Here is a 21,200-nt window from a genome sequence, read left to right as displayed (position 1 = left end):
AAACACTCAGAGTCATGCTGAATTACATGACATATAATGGAAGTTTACATCTGGAGCAACATTTGAAAAGGGCATACAAGCATTAGTAAACAATGACTTCACACGTCTCTCCTGAGTCCCCATTAGCTTATTCACAAAAACTAAGACCGTTATCAGATAGAGCAAACATCGATCTTTCGGATAACGGTGTTCATTTGCGTGGGCGGGCTGCTGTTATGCCCTACGGAGCGTTTTCGAAAAAAGACACAAGACCTCTTGGGCCCTTTTCAAATGTTGCTCCAGACATGATATTTCATGAACTTTACATGATATGTCATGTATACTTCTGTGATATCCCACGCTCCAATTATGTGCATCATATCCCAAGCAGAAAAGAATAGCAACAAAATAACATATCGAGGTATTTATCTTAAATAACATTATACCTCGATATGCCCTTCATTAGGTGGACATAAGAGGCAAAATAACAAAAATGAATACCATAATTTTGTTTAAATAACACCTGAAAAATAACAAGTCTTGTTATTTCAATAATGAATGCATACCATAAATTTCAAGTGCTCTATTTGTTATCCAGAAGGTATGAAATAACAAAGTAATAACATGTCTTGCTATTAAATTGAACATTTTTCGATAGCTCCATGATGTAATAACAAATCTTGTTATTCAGATATTTTCCCAGATAAATCAACAATACCACATCAATACCTAACTTTGCTCAAATACCTCCTTTTGTTATTGTGGTGTTCTTATAACATTGCGTAGAATAATATAGCAATACCAACTTGAGGTATTAGAGCGCAACCGGTGCACGGTATTTGTAAGGTATGCCCTTCTGCTGGGGATGTCACAGAATTTTACACTCTTTTTTCGATCTGTGTATGTAAGGGCCCATATAGCCGAGGCGGTAAACGCACGAGTATTCAGCATGACAATGCTGAGGGTGACGGGTTCGATTCCCGATCGGTCCAGGATCTTTTCGTAAAGGAAATTTCCTTGACTTCCTTGGGCATAGAGTATCTTCGTGCCTGCCACACGATATACGCATGCAAAATGGTCATTGGCAGAGGAAGCTCTCAGTTAATAACTGTGGAAGTGCTCATAGAACACTAAGCTGAGAAGCAGGCTTTGTCCCAATGAGGGCGTTACACCAAGAAGAGAGAAAGAGAAAGAGAGAGAGAGAGAGTATGTAAAATAAGTGTGTTTGGTATGGGAAATATGTTCGGAATCCACCAGAGTATCCAAGATAGCGGTCCAAAATCCAAGATAATGGCCCAGTATTCAAGTAAGTGCCTATTTTATAGGATTTTTAATTCTTGCATTATGGGCATATTCTGTATGTCAATATGTTCAGAATTCAAAATTTGTAATCAGAAAACCCAAGCTGTCCGCTGTTTCACAAGGTCTGCAATATGACTATAGTTTGAATAGGGAAGAATGCCGGTCTTCGTCCAAAACTGGTAACCAGAAAATCATAAACGACATGCCAAAATTCAATGCGGCGACTATTTTATGTAATTTTAGGTCCAAAAATGAATACCAGGACATCCAAGATGGTGTCTCAATGTTCAAGATGGCGGTTAGTTTAGTTGGGGTAGATATCGGGAGTCATAAAATGATGACCGGAAAATCTAAAATGACGTTTCAAAATTTTGCGACTTCATGACACTTATATGGTTTGAATTTTGTTTTATAATTTCTGAATATTGGATGTTATGCTAATATAAAATGTATCCATATTGAGTAGATTTAGCAAGCAGTTTTCATTTTGTATTTATGGCAATGTCGTCAACATGTCGCTTGAGTTTTGTTGAAAGGATATTTTAAAGCACGAGAAAGGCAACATCACCGCTAGGTGGATTAATTAGGGTTTTTCTAGCTAACGTGGCTAGCCACGTCGGGTCAGCTAGTCCATTTATAATTGCCAGTGTTCATTTCGCCCCGAATCGACTACAACATTGAAATTGCTATTTTGAGTAAGTTCTGATCAAAAATATAATACTTCATCCATTGCTAAATCTGCGTATACATGTATATAAGCTAACAATTCACTTGTTTTAATGGTGAACACACTCAAACACTCGTGATACCTTATTGGCTGATGCTTCGAAATTATAAGAAATCCACCATATGAAAAACATACTTCAATTTCAATGATATTTTGGTTATTTTGAAGGAATATAAATGGTACTTTTGAAAACAGAACGATGACTTGTGCCTTTACATTTATGCATTAAAAGTTTTACATAAAATTCAACGGTTTCGGCAAAAACAGGTGTGTCCATTTCGCCTCGGGTGTCCATTATGCCCCTATTCCCCCTACAACATTATTCAGAATATACTTATTTTTCTAAATTTTAAATAGAAGGTTTCTGAATGTTCCCTTATTTATCAAAACTTCTCCAATAATTTTGGTTGATTGATGGTAATAGTATTTTCATTCATCTAAGAATGTTTTAGAATATTCCAAAACCATGCGTAGCTTCATCTTTTCCCTCTTCCCTCCACTTCACCAACCACAGTTTTTTTTTATTGAAAGACAAAGTTCACGAACATTTTATTTATGCGTCTCTTCATTCTTTTGAAATATGTCCTAGAATATCGATTTCGAAGCATAAAAGTATCGATCTTTTGTAGAAAGTACCGTAAACCAGAGTCAAATTGATCAGCGGGTGAAATTGATCATTTGGATACTACACTGTAATTGCATACCAGGAACTTCTAAGCGTCGCAATGATCTCAAACTTCTTACCTCATCTAATTCATAGATGTCTAGAGATGAGTTAAGACTTTTATTTTTTTAGGAAAAGGTTAGTTCACCTTATTTTTTTTTTTAAGAATTTGCAATGTATTTCTCACTTAGCTGAAATCATTGCTACTAAGCAATCGATTGCCAGTAGGACTTCCAGTAAATTTTATGTTTTAACATTTTTGTGTGGAGCCTTGGTTGGAAAGTCATGAAGCTATTCTGAATATGAATAAGTTAAAAAAAAAATCTTTTTTTATGAGAAAGTCATTTATTGTAACAGTAATCACTTATTTCAAAGAAAATTGCCTACCTTTAGGCGTTAAGGAGGAAATTTCGAAATTTAACTTTTAATTTTAGGTGTCAAATTCACTAGTTGTAAGATTTTTGAGGCGGATTAAGAAGAGCAAAATTAAGTGAATAACTAACTTTTTCTTTTTAACCGATGCCTGCCTAATTCTATACTGATCAATTTCGCCCCAAAGTGGCATCTTCATTTTTTTTTAATTTTAAGTAATTTAATTAAAAGTTTACATTTGTTGAACAAAATTCTGTCACATGGTTTCATGGGGATCCACTGGGTACTGGTTTTACAGAAAATCTTTTGACAATAGGGGTATTCACTAAACAGATTAAATTGCTGCGTAAGCCATGATTTTCTGCTTATTTGAAATGTTTCATGATTTTGCGAATGAAATAATCGAAGATTGCCTTGGTGATCGCGACGTTTAATCAGTTTTATCAGTTTACGCTGTTAAGTGAATCCCCTTAATATTTGAATTGCCATTGATGTTATCCGCAAAAGTTGATTTAAGGTGAATATATGACGAAGCTACATCTCGAATTTTCAAGAGCACAAATCTGAAGAACCGAATGTCGGTTTGAGCTGAAAAGTTGATCGATTGGTGAGCCGCTGGTGGTGACCAATCGATCAACTTTTCAGCGTAAACCGACATTCGGATCTTCCGATTTGTGCTCTTGAAAATTCGAGGTGTGGCTTCGTCATATCTTCACATTAAAGTGATGAATTTGACCCCGGATCAGACGCCTTCCATAATTAACGTAACGCTATGGTGGGAGGGGGGAGGGGGGTGTAGTACGGCCGAGCGTTACGGTCCATACAAAAAATTTAGGATTTCCATACAAAAAAGCGTTACAAAGGGGGGAGGTGGGGCCGGTATAAAAATGTCGATTTTAGCGTTACGTAATAAATGGATGCTGCCTTACGGTACTGGGACAGTTTTTGAAACTTCAGCTCCCTTCCTATTCTCTCTTTGCTTTTTCTTCTCCTTATTCTTTTTTTTCTAGAACATACATTGCTGTCCGCATCATTCCACGTTACATGAAATATGCCAGTGAAACTTTGCTAATGGTGACGGGAGAACAACAGACAGACAACTCCGGTATTTATTTAATACCGTATGTCGTTTTGATCTCCTTAATAGAAATTAATAATATTTTCATCCATTAAGGAGATTCTTGAAACTTCTGAAATAACAATTTCCAGAAGCCACCGTATCAATTCAATATATTGCGGAACATTCCACTCAGCATTGGACTCACCTGAAGCGCCGGAAGGTATATTACCCGGTATCATATATATAAAATCCCAGCGTTGTCTGTCTGTCTGTCCGTAACGCTTTGAAATGTTTCGTTGAAATGTTTCACCATAGTTGTATCAAATTTCTAAAAGGTACGAGAACATTCTGGATGTTTTTTGACTTTCCAGAAATAATAAGAAGAACCTTCTGGAATGTTCTGGAACATCAATATTCTAAAAATTCTAAGAACTTTCTGGAAGTTCCAGAAAATAAATAACGTTCTGGAATGCTCTAAAACATGGAACTTCTGAGAATCCCCTTGAAGTTTCTGGACGCTTCAGAAAGAAGAAGAAGAAGAACCTTCTGCAGCATTATGGAACATCTTTTTTTTTGGCGTAACGTCCCAACTGGGACAAACCCTGCTTCTCAGCTTAGTGTCTATGAGCTCAGTTATTAACTGAGAACTTCGGCTTCTAATAAGCACTTCTAAGTTGTTAAACGTTTTAGAAAAGAACCTTCTAGAATGTTCTAGAGAGCATGAAACTTTATTATATTGGGAAAAGGTTATGGACGTTAGGGAACGAGCAAGGAACCAAAAAAGAATCTTCTAGAATGTTCTGAAACATAAAAATCCATAAAATTTCCAGAAACCTCCTGAAAGATACTGAACGTTACAAAAATAAAACAATTATCTGAGATATTCTGGATATCACACTTCCTCAAATATCGAAAACTTTCTGTGCGTTACTGAACGTTTCAATCAAAGAAAGGAGAAGAACCTTCTGGAATGTTCTGTACACTTTTCATTCTTAATTTCAAGAACTTTCTGGAAGTTAATGAAAGTTCAAGAAAGAAGTAAAGGACCTTCTAAAATGTTCTGGAACACCGATATTCATTAAATTTCGAGACCTTTCTAGAGATTACTGTATGTTTCAGAAAGAAGAATAATAATCTACGAAAATGTTCTAGATAATCAAAATTCTGAGAACTTTCGAGAAGTTACTAGGCAAAAACAAGACAAAGACCTTCTGCAAACTTTTTTAAATTTACGAAAAGAGTCTGAGAGTTTGTGAACGTTCCAGAAAGAATTAAAAATAACCTTTAAGAAGGTTCTGGAACAACCAAATTCATAAAATGTTTGAGAAATTTCTGGAAGCTACTGAACATTCTAAATGAAAACAGAAAAAATCTCTAGAATATTGTGGAACATTAAACTTCCCAGGTTCTTTCCAGAAGTTACTGAATGTTTTAGAAAGAACAAGAAAACTAACCTTCTGGAATTTTCTGGAACAAATTATTTAATGCTGATTATGTTCGGGGAGTTTGTCAACGTTCAAGAAAAAAAAATGTCAAATGGACCTTCTGAAAAGTTCTGGAAAATCAGAATTCATTAAATTTTGAGAACTTTCTGGAGATAACTAAACGTTCAAGAGAGAAGCATTCTGGAGAGAGATTTCTAGCTAACGTGGCTAGCCACGTCGGGTCAGCTAGTATGTATATAACTAGCTGACCCGACGTGGCTAGCCACGTTTTCACAACCCCGAGAATTATGACGATGGCTTAAAAATGTTGGTATGCAATTTTTCTCCGAATTCTAAACAGAAAGTTTTTAAATATGCTGTTATTTGGGAAAAATACTTGAACATGTATGTCATTGGTTTGATTCCTACGAAAAATGTTCGAGAATGTTCACGAATTTTCGATTTCATCTCCTGATTCTCACAGAAATGTTCCTATTTTTTTAGAATTAGAAACAGAAAGCTTCTACATATTCCATTATTCATCGAAAATTTACGAACATTTTTAGTATTTCCTGTATCAGAGAATGTTCGAGAATATTCCAAAAACATGCGTATCTTTATCTTTTTCTCGTTCCTCTTCTACAACTTCTTCGCCCAGGAAAGTTTCAGAAATTTGATTTAATTCGAAACAAAAAGTTTATTATGGAAAGTTTTGAAAAACGCCTGACCTTCTTTCGAAATATGTCCTAGAATATATTCTTATCCTTGTTTTAGTTCCGGAATTTTTTTTTTCAAATAATGAAGAAAAGCATATTGATTCATTCAAAGATTATTCTAGGATGTTCCAGAAACTTATTTTTCTTCTTGGTGAAATTTTTTTTGTATTCCAAGCCAAGAATTTTCATTGTGTTTGGAAAACTCTTGAACCTTTGTATAAATAGTATTTTCATCTCTCCGAGCCATACGCAATGTTCTAGAATATTCTTCTTCTCTTCTGCTTCTTCATCTTTGCCCAGAAAGTTTGAAAAATGTCTTCATATTTGAAACAGAAACCTCTCGAATTACATTGACGTTCTGATAGAAATGAAGTTTCTTCGACTTCGATTCGACTTCAATCTCGAACACTCAGATCTGGCCTCACCGAAATATACGTGAAATATTTCAGTCAAACTTTGCTAAGCGTGACGGGAGGACAGCACCTGGATTCATATGCCGTTTTTGATCACCTTAATTTAGATTTAGAAAATGGTCATTCCTCAAGGAGATTCTTGAGCATTCGGGAATAACAATTTCCAGAAGTATATCCATTGTAAATATGCGAAACATTTCATTGAGCAATGAACTCATTAGAAGCGCCAGAAGGTATACTATCATGTATCCAGAAATGAAAAACGCCAGAAAGTATACTTCCAAGTACAAACCTTTAACTGTCACAGGGTTCTAATCTCTGAAATGGTAAGAAACTTCTAGAAGTTTCTCAGGAACTGCGAATCTTTCATTTCATTTCAGTCACCGTGAATTAATGTTCGGAGAGCATACAGCCGAGCAGTAAACTCGCGGGTATTTAGCAAAATTATGCTGAGGGTAAGAGAACTTCCAGAGACTTCCGGAAAGTTCTCGAAAATTAAAGTAGTTTAATAATTCAGAACATTCCAGAACGTTCTTCTTTTTTCTGAAACTTTTAGCAATTTCTACAACATTTAGCAAGCTGAGAAGCATGCTTTGTTCCAATTGGGACGTTATACCAAGAAGAAGAAGAAAATGTTTCATAATATTGCATCTTCTTTCTGGAGCGTCAAGAAACTTCTAGGTCTCGAATATTTAAGAAATTCAATACTTCGGAAAATTCCAGAACCTTCTTCTTCTTTTCTTCTGGAGCTTTCAGTAACTTCCAGAAAGTTCTTGGAATTTTCAGAATGATGTTCCAGATCATTCCAAAACGGTGCTTCTTATTATATCTAAAGTGATACAACTATGGTGAAACATTTCAATGAAACATTTCAAAGCGTGACGGAAGGACAGACAACTCTGGGCTTTTATATATATGATTTTTGATTGTGAACGACTGTTGTAGGGTTCTTGTCCATTGAATGGAAGTAAATACCCCACTGGGTTTCCTTAAAAAGCGCAACATTTTGGCGTGATAGGACTCCGTCGCATTGTTACACGTGATCCTCACTCTGTATGAAGAATATAGGTGATGACCCACGTTTTGCAACCATTGCGTGCGGAAGTACCTTACTTAAGTGCGCCATCACTAATTCTAATCCTTCCTGAATTTTATCTGGACGGTAGATGAGGCAGTTGCATGAACAGACGGTATGCCAAGTATTCCGTGCTGTTCTCCGAAATATCCAACTTCGAGGTTATGTATCGTCTCACCGCCTGTTAGTGGAATGTAAAAGAAATCGTTATGGTATCTATAGTATACACATTCAGAAATTCTGAAATTTGCACGAAACGGAAACACCAAAAAACGTAAAAGTTTTCAAGACTGAATCACAAATTGGACTCAATTATACGCGCATCATGCAAGTGCTGGTTGGTTGCGTTAGATGTCAACAAATCCGTTTCACCAGAAGCGTAGAATTAGTATCACGTTCATCAGCTACCTTCTAACTCGGTGAAATGCCGAGAGGTAAGAGATGTGGCTCACGATCAGCAGATCCGGTGTTCGAATCCATGCATGACAATATTTTACTTTTCTTTGTTTTATCTTTCAAATCGGTTCTAGCGATTGCTAATAAGAAATAAGTTTTATTTTGGGGCTGTCTTGAAAGATGCAAATTTACATGCTTTAACATTTAAATTTGTGTTTTTAAAGATGCTCGTATATGTCAGGTTCAGGAAACTTAATATTACATGATATTTTCTAGGTGTGTAGCGTTTCAATTGTAGGCAGAACATTATGGTTAAAGAAATCGGTATTGATACAAGCATCATTATTAAAAATTAGGATGCAACACGTTCACAACTGAAACCACCGACAAACAGACGTAACATTCTGATGATTCCCATCATACACTCATTGCACAATTATGGGTCACTCAAGGAGCAATCATTTCATAATACGAATCGTAGGGGGATTAGGGGCATAATGGACACCCTAAGCAAATGAGTATGTTAGGCCTGTATAACAGACAAAAACTTAACATATTATTAGTTGGTTTACAACTTTAACTTGTTTCCTACGGTTTTCAATCATTTACAGCTTGTAGAATGTCATTATTGTGAAGAAATAATGAATTGAAAACCGTGTGTTTTTTGGGGCTGGCAGGAAAGGTACGGGGCGAAATGGACACCCATCGGGGCATAATGGACACCCCTGCATATTTTATGCTGTATCTTTGGGAATATCGACCAGTTAAGCAATTTGCCAACGGAGATCAATACCACAGATATAATACTCCATCTTGGACGAGTTTACATAACTTCAATGTTAATTAAACAAATTTTAGGCTAAAATAATCGGATTGAATTTTTTCAAACTCTCTAAAACGCCTAACAGTATGCATCGCGCGTACATCCATTCATAATTGCCAGTGTTCATTTTGCCCCGAAAAGACTACAACTTTGAAATTGCTATTATACACTCATTGCACAATTATGGGTCACACACAATTATTAGTCACTTTCCACTTTAATAGATAAATACTAATTAATTGCAAGCTTTTGTTAGCTATTATTATTTTTCGCACATAAGTTGATTTGTTTTGTGTCACTATACGTATCGCACACGGGCTTATACATCAAAACATACATATTTTCAATATTTTTTTGTTCGGCGCAAAACTAGCTGTCAAAGTAACGCTTCGATTGTGAATATCGGACAGTGCGTGCGCTGCTTTCGTAAGCTCTGTAAAAGGGAGCTTCAGTGATTTTCATGTGCGAAATGGTATCGTCACCAGAACAAAGATATAATTAACGTTCTAAATGTAGAAATTCATGTGACTGCAGCCAATTAAAGCTTATTTCTGGCAAAATTTAAGTGACTCATTATTGTGCCAAGGAACACCGAAAATCACACAATTATGGGTCACTTTTTGTGCAGCATAATATTGACAGTTCTGCGTACATGGGCATTGCATACTTTTAGGCGTTTATCGGTGGCTGTGTTGGAGATTTTGACCCAATTTTGAAAAATTGATTCCAAATCGTGAAAACACGCTTCGTTAAGAGGTTTGAGACCAGTTTTAGATTCTACTATAGTTGATCTATCGAGAATAAGTGATCATTCATTGAAAAAATAGACAAAACATTATTTTTGAGCCGATTTCTCTTAAGTGACCCATAATAGGCAACAAATTGACCCATAATTGTTACACAGCCAATTTTGACCCATTATTGTGGTTTTCATTATTCACCAACATTTTAGTAATTTTCACCGCCTAAAGTGAATTTTACAAGCAGATTTTTATTTAAAACAATAAAGAAGGGTTTCAATGATGAGAATATAAAATAAAAATAATGAAAGTGTTATTTTTGCATGAAAAACGATTCATATTATGAAATGGTTGTTCCTTGAGTGACCCATAATTGTGCAATGAGTGTAAGTGTGCTCTGATCAAAAATATAATACTTTATCCATTGCTAAATCTACGTATACATGTAAATAAGCTATCAATTTACTTGTTTGTATGGTGAACACACTCAATCACTCGTAATACCTTATTTGCTGCTGCTTCGAAATTATAAGAAATCCACCATATGCAAAACATACTTCAATTTCAATGATATTTTGGTTATTTAATATAAATGGTAGTTTTGAAAAATAGATCAATGACTTGTTCCTTTACACTTATGCATTAAAAGTTTTACATAAAAGTCAACGGTTTCGGCAAAAACAGGGGTGTCCATTATGCCCCTAATACCCCTATTTCATTCAAAAACAACACTTTCAATATTATTAGTTTATATTCTCTTCATTGAAACTCCTTTTTATTGTTTTATATAAAAATCTGCTTGTAAAATTCACTTTAGGCGGTGAAAATTGTTAAAAGGTTGGTGATTGATGAAAACCACAATAATGCGTCAAAATTGGCTGTATAACAATTATGGGTCAATTTGTTGCCTATTATGGGTCACTCAAGATTAAACGGCTCAACAATAATGTTTTGTCTATTTTTTCAATGAAAGTTCACTTATTCTCGATAGATCAACTATAGTAGAATGTAAACCTGGTCTCAAACCTCTGAACGAAGCGTGTTTTGAAGATTTGGAATCCATTTTTCAGAATTGGGACAAAATCTCCAACACAGCCACCGATAAACGCCTAAAAGTATGCAATGCCCATGGACGCAGAACTCTCAATTTCATGGGAAACGTGGTCTAAAAAAGTGTGACAGTACGTGTATAAAGTATAGGAAAATAGCGTGAGAGAGGGGTGGGGGGGTCTAGAAATCCCGAAAAACGATGGACGTAATAAATGACCCTTCCCTAAGTGACCCATAATTGTGTGATTTTCGGTATTGCTTGGCACTTAATTTTGCCTGAAATAAGCTTTAATTAGCTGCAATCACATGAATTTCCACATTAAGAAGGTAAATTATCCTGCCATAAATTTTGAATAACCCCCCTTTGACAATTCTTGCCGCCACTATATTTTTGACGTTGAATAACGTCCTTCGGCAACATATAGGGGTGTAACTTCAGAAAACCGAAAATTTGAGCATGTAACGAAAAGTGGTTAGATTTTGACCGCTAATAACTCTGCCATTTCTTGATGGATTTTCAAAATTTTTGCAAGAATTGATCACAAATTTATCTACGCATCGAATCTATCTAAGGTTACTTTTGATTTTCAACAACAAACTATTGAAAATTTGAGAAAAGTGAACCCATGTTTTATCCAGCCAATCACGTTCGAGCACAGTTTTGGACTTTTCCGTCGAGCGCCTGGCAGTATAAAAGCTATTTCTTCTTCCCCTCTTCCTTCATTATTCATCAACACCTCGAGGGGAACGCATCGGCAGAGAGCTGTGCAGTTTGCTCCGTTAGCGTTTTCATTTTAGTGTTCTTTGACAAGCCGAGCGCGGTGGTCGGTGCCTCTTCGCGCGCGGCAGCTCGTTTACCGGATCAGAGACGGAGGAGCACAGCTCGGTTTGCATTTTCGTTCAGCATTCTCTTCTCACAGCACATTCTCACGCTGTCGACCGCGGTAGACGGACGGACGCACCGACGTCAACCGAGCAGCAGCGGCGGTGGGGGGAATAATTTATCATTTCCCCAGTTCGGAAGCGGATGGGCGCCGACGACACGGCAGCAACGCGGTTTGGTTTTGTGAAATCAAAATTAAACAGCCCTTATTAGGGCTATAATTCTAAATTCCACGTAAGTGTTGATTGAAATTCCTGCAAACATTTTGAAACCTACATCGAGAACGCCGCTAGCAACCTAGAAGCAGCCGCGGCGGTGGCTCATTCACGATTTCCCAGTGCGGTAGCGGATGGCCATGGCAACAACTGGGAATATTTTAACCGCTTGATGTAGAATCTATTCTAAATTCAAGATACGGTAACGAAAGCCTAAACTTATGCGCGCATCATAAATCTGCTTGAAATTTCTACAACTTTGAAAAATGGCAGGTTTACTGAAAAATGAAAACTATTAACCAGTGTTGCCAAATTTCAATAAGAATTTCAAATATCTGTAATCTTTAGACATTATGATCGAAAATACATGACTTTTGTACTATATACTGTTATTCCTTACTAAACATTATAATATTGGTTAATCCTAAGCCTACCTACTGATTTGGCAATGGCTAATAATAATCATTTTAGTATATTTTAATACTCCGCTATAATAAATTAATGCAGATAAATTTGTATGGCATCGTTGAATTTTACTCCCCTCACATCTAACCAATCACGTTCGAGAGGGGAAGCCAGGCCATTGTGCCGTATAAAAGCAAACTGCTTCTTCTCATCTTCCAGCATTCTTTCCTGACCCCTCGAGAGGATCGCATCGAAGGAGAGCTAGCCAGTTTCTCCGTTTGCGTTTTCCATCAGTACGCTTTGGCAAGCCGAGCGCAGTGGTTGTCGGCTGTTACGCTCTCCTACACTTCGTTGTACGCGGCGCCAGTGGAGATATCAGCCAGTTCAAACTGGGTCAAACTGCGATATCTGAAAATTCTAATTTATTTAATTAACTATTGGTAAATTCAGTTCACCAATTAGCAAAAGCTTGAATGATCTGTTGGATTGCATCAGTTTAAATTCTTATAAAATGAACGGTTACCAAGACAATTCTGTTATGAGTAAAGATTATTAAACAGTTTTGACAAATTCGTTTATGGAAATATGTTAAAACCAACTACTACGCAGGTCAAGTCTTGTCGCGTCAATTCAAAATTTCTAAAACCAGCAAAAGCAGTGATATAGTGGGAGAGGATCTGAAATCTGCTTCAATCTGGCGTCAAACACTGCTCAAGCAACAACTAAAAGAGGATTATTCGAGGATTTTACATTTCCTCGAAATGTGAGGTATGGAACCTAGAGATGCTATGCGGTGCACTATCAATCACCGTCTACAATAAAACTAAATGAAATCAAAATGTCGCATCACAGTCTTTATCAATGTTAATTACAGCATTCAATAATTGAAACTAATGCATAAACGGACGTTATTCAACGTCAGACTTGCGGTCGTGTCTAGTATACAACCCCTCCAACTTTTTTATGGTTTGATCAAAGGAAGCTTTGCGGAATTTAAAATTTTTCATGTTGATAATGGAACGTCAGGAATTTTCAGATTGGGTTTGGTGAATTGGAGACTTATTTTGTATTTTATCCTATCTTTTTGCTAGTTCAGGTGGATTAAGACTGGTAAATGCAATGGTGCCACCGTACACAACCGATAATGGGAGAAATATGTTGAAATGTGTGTCACAGTTAGATTAATCCCAGCTTTTGGTCGTGGACACGAAGTTGAACGCTCACAACGATGAAAACGCTACTGGAGCAGTGCCAGAAAAAGTAGATCAAATTGATCTGGAAATCGAACCGGAGGATCCCACCGAAGGAGATGTAGGGGTATTAGGGGCATAATGGACACCCGGGGCGAAATGGACACCCCTGTTTTTGCCGAAACCGTTGACTTTTATGAAAAACTTTTAATACATAAGTGTAAAGGAACAAGTCATTGTTCTATTTTTCAAAAGCACCATATATATTTATTCAAAATTTCACTGAAATTGAAGTATGTTTTCCATATGGCGGATTTCTTATAATTTCGAAGCAGCAGCAAATAAGGTATTACTAGTGTTTGAGTGTGTCCACCATAAAACAAGTAAATTGTTAGCTTATCTATATGTATGCGGAGATTTAGCAATAGATAAAGTAATATATTTTTGATCAGAATTTACTCAAAACAGCAATTTGAATGTTGTAGTCGATTCGGGGCGAAATGAACACTGGCAATTATGAATGGATGTACGCGCGATGCATACTGTTAGGCGTTTTAGAGAGTTTGGAAAAAAATAATCCGATTATTTTAGCCTAAAGTTTATTTAATTAACTTTGATGTTATGTATACTCGTCTAAGATGGAATATTATATCTGTGGTACTAATCTCCGTAGGCAAATTACTTAACTGGTCGATGCTATCAAAGATACTGCATAAAATATGCAGGTGTGTCCATTTCGGCCCGTACCTTTCCTGCCAGTCCCAAAAATCACACGGTTTACAATTGATTATTTCTTCATAATAATGATATTCTACCTTCTGTAAATGATTGAAATACGTAGGAAACAAGTTAAAGTTGTAAGCCAACTGATAATATGTTAAGTTTTTGCCCGGTATACAGGCCTAACATACTCATTTGCTTAGGGTGCCCCTAATCCCCCTAGCTAAGTTAGATGACGAGGTGGATGAAATGCTTCAGGCTGTGGAAAACATTTTCCTTGATGGAAATGAGTCTTGCATCGCGACACCAAAATGTACTGCCCACACCATTAATCTCGTGGTGAAGGACGTTGTGAACATGGATGACGTAGTACCTACTAAATAAGTATGGCTATTTTAGGGAACAATTTGCGTTAAATGGTATATCATCTAATATATCAAACGCTCGAACCTCCGTTTGAGTCGAATCCTTTTTGGGTGAATTCTACATAGGTGTCTCCATCCCTGAAATTATATAAAACAACTTTCAGCTTGTTGATGTACTCACAAAGTTGATGAGCGCAGCGCACCACAATCCGTGTGGATCCCGAAAATGCGGCCACAATTCGTAAGCACTCCGATACGAAGACGGCGAACCGATATATTGCCTGCAAAATATCAAACCTCAAGAAACATATTAAGTAGTACCGTAATCTTGGGAGTAGTTGATCAGCGGGAAGAGTTGATCACTATGGAATCTACGTCTTTCAACGGCTGCTGAGGACGCTAGAATTTTGTCTCAGTGGAAGAACTTTTGACGTAAATCAATTGGGTGAATATATTGGATGGATTTTTGAAGGTTTTTATGCCAATTGTGTCAGATTTTACATGAAAATATCGACTTTTTTGGATGTGTATTAGAACACGGTGAAAAGATTGTCCGTCAAAAATCGCCTCCCTGCAACGCCTTGCATATCAAATGACTCGCAAAATACTTTTATTCATTCATGGTAGGCTTATTGAACATATATTTTAGTCAAAATTGATGTTAACATTTATTTTTTTTTAGAAAATATCATATTTTTGAGAAAATAAGACGATTTTCAAGAAATTGCCTACCTTTAAGCGTTTAATGTGGGCCATTCTGTAACTAACTAAATTTTATTTTACTTATAACATACAAAATACAATAGTTGTAAGAATTTTAAAAAACTTATTCAGACTCAGCATCATCAAATTAGGGTCTCCATTTAGTCTAGTGGTTAAGGCTATGGATCGCCAATCCGGAGACGGCGGGTTCGATTCCTGTTCCGGTCGGGAAAATTTTCTCGACTCCCTGGGCATAGTGTATCATTGTCCTTGCCTCGTCACAATATACAAATTCATGCAATGGCAGGCAAAGAAAGCCCTTCAATTAATAACTGTGGAAGTGCTGAAAGAACACTAAGTTGAAGCGTGGCAGGCCAAGTCCCAGTGGGGACGTAGAGCCATAAAAAAGAAAAAGAAAGAAGTCATCAAATTAAGATTGTTCAATAATTTTCTATTCTTAGAATGTTATGTCATTGGTCGGTCAACTTCACCCCGGATTAAAAGTTTTCAAATTCGGTCATTTGAGCGATTTTTATAAAATTTAGCAATTTCTTGTAAGAATTTAGTATACGGAACTTGAAACAGGTCCACTCAGTACATGTTTTAAAAATATTTGTTTGGAGTCATGTGCATTGTACTTGATTTTATTCAAAAGAATAGAGCAAAAGTGATCAACTTCCCCCCAGATTACGGTACTGGCCGTTCATTGGGACGGAAAAATTGTGGAAAATCTTTCCGGAAATAATCATGTCGACCGAATTGCAATTCTATTTATTAGGTAACTGGGGTGCTATCAAACCAAAAAGCTTGAAGCACCAGTTATAATTTCAAGCACCGGCAAAGCTTTTTCCGGAAGCACCGTCATTCAGCACTTGGATGATTGGAACATTATTAGTAAAATTAAAGCAATGAATTTCGTTACAATCGCGGCCAATTCCGGAAAAGAAATAGATGGCTATTTTTCATTTTCATTACATTTTTCTCTAGGATAGGCTGAAAAAACGGCGCTGCTACGTGGATTTAACATTTTTGGGTCGAAATAGCTTGTGGTTGCCATGAAGACACCATATAAGCGAGCTTACATTAGAGTTCGATTTCACCACAATCATGGGGAAATCAAGCCGACCCGAAGTTCAACTTGTCAAGAGCTTTCGACATAATTAGAACATACCCGATCGTCACCCAAGGATTTTGGGACCAGCGTCGTCGCTCGCAATCAATTTAATTTGCTCAAGCGCAGATTGATGCAAAGCAAGCAAAGCAAAGATAACCGTACTCATCGTAGATGCTACTCCGTGATTGATTAGAAAAATCGGAATTGCACAGAGAATTTATGAATGGTGCTTGGGACTAGCTACACACTCTCAAAGTGCACAATACGAGAGTTCAATATTTGAAAGTCAATAACGGCGCCGACCACATCCTTACGGTCATCGGGAAAGGGAAGGAATGTTAGTTCAACAACCGTTGTTACCGTAAAACGGGGTATCATTGATCAGCGGGGTAACATTGATCGGCTTGACCGACCTCATGAAATGTTCAAACAAGCATTTTACTTTGAACCAGTTTCTGCTATCGAATGGTATATCGTAATCTGCTGTTATTTAGCTATTAAATGACATGTAATTCTTAAAAACCCCTAATTAATCCACCTAGCGGTGATAGCGCCTTTCTCGTGCCCATTTCAATAAAACTCAAGCGAAATGTTGATGCATATCGCACTTTCATACAATTAACAGAAATCCATTTCATGATACCAGAAATCATATCGGTTATCTGGCTTTTAATGTTTGAACCTCAAACTCTTAAGAAAAAGACGCTATCTTGAATTTGAAGCTGCCATTTAGGAATTAAGATTGCCATTTGGGATGTTCTGGTCGCCATTTTTTTGTCCAGGCATCTTCCCTATGAAAAATATATTTCATTAAACAGCCGCCATCTTGATTTTGGACCAACAGCTTTGATATTCAAGTCGCCATTTTTGGAATCCAGACATCATCCCCTTACCAAATATAAAAAAAAAATGCATTGCTTCAGGCCCTAAAACTCCATTAACGAGCCGCGATTTTGAATTCGGAGCCGCCATCTTAAATTTTAGATCGCCATCTTGGATATCATGATCGCCATTTTGGACACTGGAAGTCTTCCCCATACCAAATATACCAATATTGCATGGTTTTAGAGCCTAAAATTTCATTAAACAGCCGTTTGAGCCATCTTGGATTTTAGATCGCCATCTTGTACAATATGGTCGCCATTTTTTGACTCCGGACATCTTTCCCATACCAAATATACCCATATTGCATGGTTTTAGAGCCTTAAACTTCTTTAAATAGACGCCATCTTGAATTTGAAGCCACCATCTTGGATTTCAGATCGCCATCTTGGATATTCTAGTCGCCATTTTGGGAGTCCAGACATCTTCCACATATCAAATATTCCCATATAGCATGCTTTAAGAGCCCAAATCTCTATTAAACAGCCGCCATATTAAATTTTGAACCACCACCTTAAACATTTGGCTGCCATCTTGAATTTTCGGCCGACATCATGGAGCTTCTGGTCTCCAGTGTTGATTTCCGCACAAAACTCGCCAACCATGTTAAAGGTTACAAAAATCGCCGCAGTTTGATGTATCGCATGATGGGCTAGTTCCGTTTTATATACGACCAGCTCTACCGGTGCTGGTCCGGATCACTGAAATGGCCATAACTCCGGAACGCCTTGGCCGATCTGGACCATTTTTGATACCAAACAATTCCGGTTAGATTCAAGCTATAATCCGAAAAATCAGCCAATGGGAAATGCCTTAAAAGAGAGTGAACTTATTTTGCGCACATACATAGGGGAGACTGGGGAGACTTGATCCCTTTTTCTTAATTTGCCTGTAACATTAAGAAAAAAACACAAATTTAGATTCATTTTTCGTACAGAATGGCAGGTAAACATCTATTGCAAGTTCATACACAACATAAGGACTTTACATTATTGTTAAAGTTTTCAAAACTGTGTTTTTATGGAGGCATGTCTTATGAAGTATTTTTCAAAAATTGGTCACAATTGATCCCCTTTTTAGCACATGTTTAATTTAAAGGGAAAATAACTTCAGAAGCTTCCTGTTCATTTTGTTTTCAAGTTTTCTTACATTTTTGATGAATATGGTGTATTTGAAATTATAAGATTTCCTTAAATTGTTAGGGATATGCCGTATTTTGAAAATGGGGAGACTTGATCCCCCTTTTAATGGTGTGTAATAAAATAATAATTATCTGACACGTTTTTCATTGAATATACTAGAATTCCGAGTAAATAGAGGCTTCCAAATAGAATTTTATTTTTCACATGTATAATGTGTGTGTAATCCTCGAGGGATCAAGTCTCCCCATGTCACTGTTGTATACACTAAGCTACATTAATTGAAATATTTATATAACAACCTTATTTGGATAAAAACGTTTGACGGTATTTTATTTATACTATGTGCTGTGAAATTTTGACACGATTTGGTTCATTTTTCACAAAGTTATTGAGATTTTTCGGAATCGCCTAAAATATTTCTGAAGGACTGAAAACAAACCATCAGCCATTAAAAAATAATGCAATAGGGGGATTAGGGGCATAATGGACACCCGGGGCGAAATGGACACCCCTGTTTTTGCCGAAACCGTTGACTTTTATGTAAAACTTTCAATGCATAAGTGTAAAGGAACAAGTCATTGTTTTATTTATCAAAAGTACCATTTATATTCCTTCAAAATAACCAAAATATCATTGAAATTGAAGTATGTTTTTCATATGGTGGATTTCTTATAATTTCGGAGCAGCAGCAAATAAGGTATTACGAGTGATTGAGTGTGTCCACCATACAAACAAGTGAATTTTTAGCTTATCTACATGTATTTGCAGATTTAGCAATGGATGCAGTATTACATTTTTGATCAGAACTTACTCAAAATAGCAATTTCAATGTTGTAGTCTTTTTTTTTTTTTTTTTTTTTATAGAAAGAGGAAATCTGCCTTTACAGATACCCGAGAGGTGGGTCCTCAGGTTATGTGGGGTCGACACTAAAACCTCTTTCTCTCTTCTTCCTTACCTTCGCGGTACGCCCGTTAGGGATGACTTCGAGAAGGGGGGATGACTTCGTACAATGAGTACTCTCTAATGGTAAGCGTTCCACCTGCTACCGCCTTAAGTTGTTCACTCTTCCCCGGAGGCTCGGGCCCTGGCTAGTGCATAGACTACCCGTTGGGCTCAAGCTCCTGGATGGGGAGGGGGAGCCAACTCAACTAGCTGTTGTTCGGCTCGCCATTTTCTCTGTAGTTCAAGGACGATTCGAGATACCGAGGAAGAAACGGCATCCCACTTGTCCTCCCCCGTACACATCCTTTCAACAATGTTGTCGGGAGTGATGTCTCTACCGCATATCTCCTGCATACTCGACCTTTGCTCCACGAAGCGTGGGCATTCAAAGAGCACATGCTCCGCGGTCTCGTCGCAATCTGCACACTCCGGACATGAAGGAGAACCAGCGTGTCCGAATCTGTGCAGATACCACCTAAAGCACCCATGGCCTGACAGAAATTGTGTCAAGTGAAAGTTCACCTCGCCATGGGGCCTGCTCGTCCACTTGGACACGCTCGGTATGAGCCTGTGTGTCCATCTACCCTTGCTGGAGTTTGTCCAATCTCTCTGCCATTTCAACATCGACGATGTTCTGGCAATCCGTCTCGCGCCTCTTGTGCCTCGACTTGCAAAGCACTCCTCGTCCTCTGACACCACAAGAGCTATGGGCATCATACCCGCCAGCACGCATACCGCGTCCTTTGACACCGTACGGTATGCGCTGATGACCCTAAGGGCCATCAACCTGTGTGTACTTTCGAGCCTCTCTACGTTTCGCTTGGCCACTAGCGCGCTCGACCATGCAGCGGCACCATACCGTAGTATGGAGACCGCTACTGTCGCGAGAAGTCTACGCTTACTCGAGACAATTGCCGAGCTATTTGACATTATCTTCGATAATGCCGCAATCGCCATGCTCGCCCTCTTGCAAGCATATTCCACGTGACTACTAAAGTTCAGCTTATCATCGATCATGACTCCGAGTTGCCTCAATGAGCGCTTGGAGTTGATCTCACACCCGCCTGTGGTGACCACCGCCTGTTGTTCCGACTGACGGTTGTTCACCAACACCACTTCCGTCTTGTGGTGTGCGAGTGCCAGCTGACGTGACCTCATCCAGTCCTCTATTACGCCAATTGCATGCTCCGCTGTCAGTTCCACTTCCTCTATCGACTCGCCGCATACCGTGAGGGTAATGTCATCCGCGAAGCCGACCAGCTTTACGCCCGGTGGAAGTGTGAGCCTCAATACACCATCGTACGCCGCGTTCCATAGTACCGGGCCCAGGATTGACCCTTGTGGTACTCCCGCGGTGATGTTGTACCTCTTTTCGCCCTCGTCTGTGTCATAGAGTAGCACCCTATTCTGGAAATAACTCTCCAGTATCCGGCGTAAACTATTCGGGACACCTAGGTGTTGAATGGCACATTCAATAGCCGCCCAACTGACGCTATTGAAAGCATTCTTCACATCCAACGTGACTACCGCGCAGTAACGAATTCCTCTACGGTTATTCTGGAACGCTATCTCGGCCGCTTTAGTTACGGCCTTAATAGCGTCCACCGTCGATCGACCCTTACGGAAGCCAAACTGGTTATCCGAGAGCCCAGAGTCATCTGGTTTCTCGGTGTAGACCAGTAGCCTCGACAGGATGATTCGTTCCAACAGTTTCCCGGAGGTGTCTAGTAGGCAGATAGGTCTGTATGCCGACGGGTCGCCGGGTGGCTTCCCGTGCTTTGGCAACAGAACCAATCTTTGCCTTTTCCACCTCTCCGGAAATTCGCCTCTATCCAGGCACATCTGCATAGCCATTCTGAACATATCAGGGCATGCCTCGATGGCCGACTTGATGGCTA

Source organism: Aedes albopictus, chromosome 1 (genome assembly GCF_035046485.1).
Source record: "Aedes albopictus strain Foshan chromosome 1, AalbF5, whole genome shotgun sequence".
Taxonomy (NCBI): domain Eukaryota; kingdom Metazoa; phylum Arthropoda; class Insecta; order Diptera; family Culicidae; genus Aedes; species Aedes albopictus.
The sequence above is the reverse complement of the archived record's forward strand: the minus strand, read 5'-3'. Positions refer to the sequence as shown.